The sequence below is a fragment of the Mobula birostris genome, chromosome 20, assembly GCF_030028105.1.
Source record: "Mobula birostris isolate sMobBir1 chromosome 20, sMobBir1.hap1, whole genome shotgun sequence".
NCBI lineage: Eukaryota > Metazoa > Chordata > Chondrichthyes > Myliobatiformes > Myliobatidae > Mobula > Mobula birostris.
The window spans coordinates 60,722,018-60,728,125 of record NC_092389.1 but is presented as its reverse complement, the minus strand read 5'-3'; the positions used below and the strand labels follow the sequence as shown (position 1 = coordinate 60,728,125).

Here is a 6,108-nt window from a genome sequence, read left to right as displayed (position 1 = left end):
TAATACTGACTTGATAATATTGTAGGGAATAAAAGCGGGTATCAGTGTGGTGACCGAGATTGTCAGAAAAATACACAAGTTTAGCGCTGAGTGCAGACTCTGATTAACGCAGGTCTTCCCCCTTCTGGATCCATAACTCTCACTGTTAGAGGGAGAAGAGTGGAGCAGTAGTGACAGGAGAATCTATCGACGTGAATGGGTCACCCGAATAGTATGTTGGCTCCTCGGTGCCAGGATCAGGGACGTCTCAGATCGTGTCTGCAGCATTTTAGAGAGGGAGGGAAAACAGACAGATATGTTGGTACATTTTGGGACCAATTACGTAGGACGTAAAAGCAAAGAGGTCCTGAAAATAGAATTTGGAGAGCTTGGTGGAAAGCTCAGAAGCAGAACCACCAGGTTTATAATTTCTGGACTGCTGCCTGTGCGACGTGCTGGTGAGGGTAGGAGCAGGATAATTTGGCAGATTAAAGCATGCCTGAGAAGCTGGTGCAGGGGGCAGGGCTTCAGGTTTTTGGATCATTGGGATTTCTCCAGGTGGAGGAATGACCTGCTCAAAAGGGATGGATTGCACCTTGACCCGATGGAGAACAAGATTCTCACAAAAAGGTTTGACAGAGCTGTTGAGGGTGGGGGTTTAACTAATTTGGTAGGGGGAAGGTTCGGAACGAGTGAAGGGATAGGACTGATGGTAAAAATGCAAAGATAGCGTGCAGTCAGACTGTCAGATAGGGCAGACAGACGCGAGGACAAATTTGCAGCCAGCAAGGTGAGAATCAGTGCATTAGGGATGCAGAATTGAAAAGGGTGGCAAACACAGTACACAAATCATGGCTGAAGGATGGTTGTAGTTCGGAGCTGAATGTCCGGTTTCAGGGGAGGTTCACAAGGATGATGCCGGGAAAGAAAGTGTTATCATACGTGGAACGTTTGATCGCTCTGTGTCTGTACTCACTGGAATTTACAAAGATGAGCGCGGATCTCATTGAAACCATTCGAATGTTGAAAGGTTAGGACAGAGTACGTGTGGAAAGGATGTTTCCCATGGTGGGAAGAGTCCAGGACAAGAGAGCACAGCATCAAGGCAAAGGGGCATCTATTTAAAAACAGAGATGCACAGAAATTTCTTTAGCCAGTGGGCGGTGAACTTGCAGAGCCTGTTACCACAGGCAGCCGTGGAGGCCAGGTCGTTGGGCATATTTAAGGAAGAGCTTGATAGGTTCTAGATTGAACACAGCATCAAAGGTTGTCGGGAGAAGGTCAGGGTGTGGGGCTGTGGAGGAGAAAAAAAGGATCTGCCGTGATTGAATGGTGCAGCAGACTCGATGGGCCAAATGGTCTAATTCTGCTCCTATATCTTATGGTCTTATGGTTATCAGACCACTACATTGAAGCATTGTGAGAATGAGCCCAGACACAGCAACCAGCATTGGCGTCTTTCAACATTTCATCTCAGGAGAAGCACACACAGCATAACCGGCCTGGCAAAACTCCTCCACACATACACAAGAAGGATTGTTAGATTGTCGTCAGAGCTTCAGCAATGTATGTTGTTATTTCCCTCAGTAACCTGGAAACCATTCACTTCAGAGACAGTAATTTATTTATTTAAACAACTCACACATATCACATATTGTCAGCACACACCAGGCATGTGATGACACACTGTGAGATACAAATATTTCAATGTGCACACTCTCCTTCAATGTGTACACACAAACACACCGATATTTACCACAATCAAAACACACACACAGACACACACACACACACACACACACACACAATATCAGAGTGTGACACAGGGTCAAAGAGACAGGTTAAAATTCGTATTCAGGAATGAAATCTGCCGTTCTTACCTAGTCTGTCTGTTCTGAGGCACTGAGCTGCCCTCTGACGTGACGTCACAGCAACAGTTGACAGATAGACTCCAGGGTGAGAGTGCTCATGAAGATGATCTTGTAGCCATATAACAATTACAGCACAGAGCTCTTACTCTCACCCAGTCCCACCGACCGGCACTCAGCCCATAACCCCTATTCCTTTCCTGTCCATATAGCTGTCCAATTTAACTTTAAACGACAACATCGAACCTGCCTCAACCACTTCTGCAGGAAGCTCGTTCCACACAGCTACCACTCTCTGAGTAAAGAAGTTTCCCCTCATGTTACCACTAAACTTTTGCTCTTCAACATATGTCCTCTTGTTTAATCTCCCCCACTCTCAATGGAAAAAAGCCTATCCACGTCAACTCCGTATAGCCCCCTCATAATTTTAAATACCTCTATCAAGTCCCCCCTCAACCTTCTACGTTCCAAAGAATAAAGACCCAACTTGTTCAACCTTTCTCTGTAACTTAGGTGATGAAACCCAGGTAACATTGCAGTAAATCTCCTCTTTACTCTTTCAATTTTGTTGACATCTTTCCTATAATTTGGTGTTAGCTTTCATAAGTCGAGGGATAGAGTTTAAGAGTCGCGATGTAATGATGCAGCTCTATAAAACTCTGGTTAGGCCACACTTGGAGTATTGTGTCCAGTTCTGGTCACCTCACTATAGGAAGCATTGGAAAGGGTACAGAGAAAATTTACCAGGATGCTGCCTGGTTTAGAAAGTATGCAATATGATCAGAGATTAAGGGAGCTAGGGCTTTACTCTTTGGAGAGAAGAAGGATGAGAGGAGACATGATAGAGGTGTACAAGATAATAAGATAGAGTGGATAGCCAGCGCCTCTTCCCCAGGGCACCACTACTCAATACAAGAGGACATGGCTTTAAGGTAAGGGGTGGGAAGATCAAGGGGGATATTACAGGAAGATTTTTTACTCAGAGAGTGGTTGGAGCGTGGAATGCACTGCCTGAGTCAGTGGTGGAGGCAGATACACTAGTGAAGTTTAAGAGACTACTAGACAGGTATATGGAGGGATCTAAGGTGGGGGCTTATATGGGAGGCAGGGTTTGAGGGTCGGCACAACATTGTGGGCCGAAGGGCCTGTACTGTGCTGTACTATTCTATGTTCTATGTTCTATGTTCTATATCTGACCACAGTACTCCAAATTTGGCCTTACCAATGCCTTGTACAATCTCAACATTACATCCCAACTCCTATACTCAATGCTCTGATTAATAAAGTGCAGCATACCAGAAGCATTCTTCACCACGATATCCACATGAGATTCCACCTTCAGGGAACTATGCACCATTATTCCTAGATCCCTCGTTCTATTGCATTCTTCAATGCCCTACCAATGACCAATAATGTCCTATTTTGATTAGTCCTACCAAAATGTAGCACCTCATATTTATCGGCATTTAACTCCATCTGCCATCTTTCAGCCCACTCTTCTAAATGGCTTAAATCTCTCTGTAAGATTTGAAAACCTACTTCATTTTCCACAACTCCACCTATCTTAGTATCATCTGCATACATACTCATCCAAATTACCACCTCATCATCCAGATCATGAAGGTATATGACAAATAACACTGGACCCAGTACAGATCACTGAGGCACACCACTAGTCACTGGCCTCCAATCTGACAAACAGTTATCCGCTACTACTCTCTAGTGTCTCCTATCCAGCCACTGCTGAATACATTTTACTACTTCAATATTAATACCTAACAATTGAACATTCCTAACTAACCTACCATGCGGAAGCTCGTCCAAGGCCTTACTGAAGTCCATATAGTCAACATCCACCGCTTTACCCTCGTCAACTTCCCTAGTAACCTCTTCAAAACATTCAATAAGATTTGTCAAACATGACCTTCTGCGCACAAATCTATGTTGGCTGTTCCTAATCAGACCCTGTCTATCCAGATAATTATATATACCATCTCTAAGAATACTTTCCATCAATTTACCCACCACTGACATCAAACTCACAGGCAGATAATTGCTAGGTTTACTCTTAGAATCCTTTTTAACAACATGAGCGGAACAACATGAGCAATACGCCAATCCTCCGGCACCATCTCCGTTTCTAACGACCTTTGAAATATTTCTGTCAGAGCCCCTGCTATTTCCACAATAACGTCGCCCAAGGTCCTAGGGAATATCCTGTCAGGATCCGGAGACTTATCCACTTTAATATTCCTTAAAAGCTTTAGTACTTCCTTTTCTTTAATCATCATACTTTCCATAACTTCCCTACCTGTTTCTCTTATCTTACAGAATTCAATATTCTTCTCCTTAGTGAATATTGAAGAAAAGAAATTGTTCAGAATCTCCCCCATCTCTTTTGGCTCCATACATAGCTGTCCAGTCTGATTCTCTCAGAGACCAATTTTATCCCTCACTATCCTTTTGCTATTAGTATAACGGTAGAAACCTTTGGGATTTATTTTCAACTTACTTGCCAAAGCAACCTCATATCTTCTTTCAGCTTTTCTAATTTCTTTCTTAAGATTCTTTTTACATTCCTTATATTCCTCGAGCACCTCATTTACTCCAAGCTGCCGATATATATTGTAGACATCTCTCTTTTTCCGAACCAAGTTTCCAATATCCCTTGAAAACCATGGTTCTCTCAGACATTTAAACTTTCCTTTCAACCTAACAGGAACATAAAGATTCTTTACCCTCAAAATTTCACCTTTAAATGATCTCCATTTCTCTATTACGTTCTTCCCATAAAACAAATTGTCCCAATCCACTCCTTCAAAATCCTTTTGCAGCTGCTCAAAGTTAGCCTTTCTCCAATCAAAAATCTCAACCCTGGGCTCAGACCTATCCTTCTCCATAATTATATTGAAACTAATAGCATTGTGATCACTGGATCCGAAGTGCTCCCCAACACAAACCTCCGTCACCTGACCTATCTCATTCCCTGACAGGAGATCCTACACTGCCCCTTCTCTAGTTGGTACCTCTATGTATTGCTGCAAAAAAATATCCTGCACACATTTTACAAACTCCAAACCATCCAGGCCTTTTACAGCATGGGATTCCCAGTCTATGTGTGGAAAATTAAAATCTCCCACAATTACAACCTTGTGCTTACTACAAATATCTGTAATATCCTTACGAATTCGCTCCTGCAATTCTAGCTCACCATTTGGTGATAGAAACATAGAAACATAGAAACTAGGTGCAGGAGTAGGGCATTTGGCCCATCGAGCCTGCACCGCCATTCAGTATGATCATGGCTGATCATCCAACTCAGAACCCTGCACCAGCCTTCCCTCCATAGCCCCTGATCCCTTTAGCCACAAGGGCCATATCTAACTCCCTCTTAAATATAGCCAATGAACTGACCTCAACTGTTTCCTGTGGCAGAGAATTCCACAGATTCACCACTCGCTGTGTGAAGAAGTTTTTCCTAACCTCGATCCTAAAAGGCTTCCCCTTTATCCTCAAACTGTGACCCCTCGTTCTGGACTTCCCAAACATCGGGAACAATCTTCCTGCATCTAGCCTGTCCAATCCCTGTAGGATTTTATACGTTTCAATCAGATCCCCCCTCAATCTTCTAAATTCCAACGAGTATAAGCCTAGTTCATCCAATCTTTCATCATATGAAAGTCGTGCCATCCCAGGAATCAATCTGGTGAACCTTCTTTGTACTCCCTCTATGGCAAGGATGTCTTTCCTCAGATTAGGGGACCAAAACTACACACAACACTCCAGGTGTGGTCTCACCAAGGCGTTGTACAACTGCAGTAGTACCTCCCTGCTCCTGTACTCGAATCCTCTCGCTATAAATGCCAGCATACCATTCGCCTTTTTCACCGCCTGCTGTACCTGCATGCCCACTTTCAATGACTGGTGTATAATGACACCCAGGTCTCGCTGCACCTCCCCTTTTCCTAATCGGCCACCATTCAGATAATAATCTGTTATCCTGTTTTTGCCACCAAAGTGGATAACTTCATATTTATCCACATTAAATTGCATCTGCCATGAATTTGCCCACTCATCTAACCTATCCAAGTCACCCTGCATTCTCTTAGTATCCTCCTCACAGCTAACACTGCCGCCCAGCTTCGTGTAACCCACAAACTTGGAGGTGCTGCATTTAATTCCCTCATCCAAGTCATTAATATATATTGTAAACAACTGGGGTCCCAGCACTGAGCCTTGCGGTACCTCGCTAGTCACTGCC

General features: G+C 43.6%; 1 protein-coding gene across 1 annotated transcript in view; it reads right to left on the bottom strand.

Moving 5' to 3' along the window:
- Window positions 1-6,108, bottom strand: part of LOC140185019 (uncharacterized) — a 777,523-nt gene that overhangs the window by 57,246 nt on the left and 714,169 nt on the right. The gene's annotated exons all lie outside the window — the stretch shown is intronic.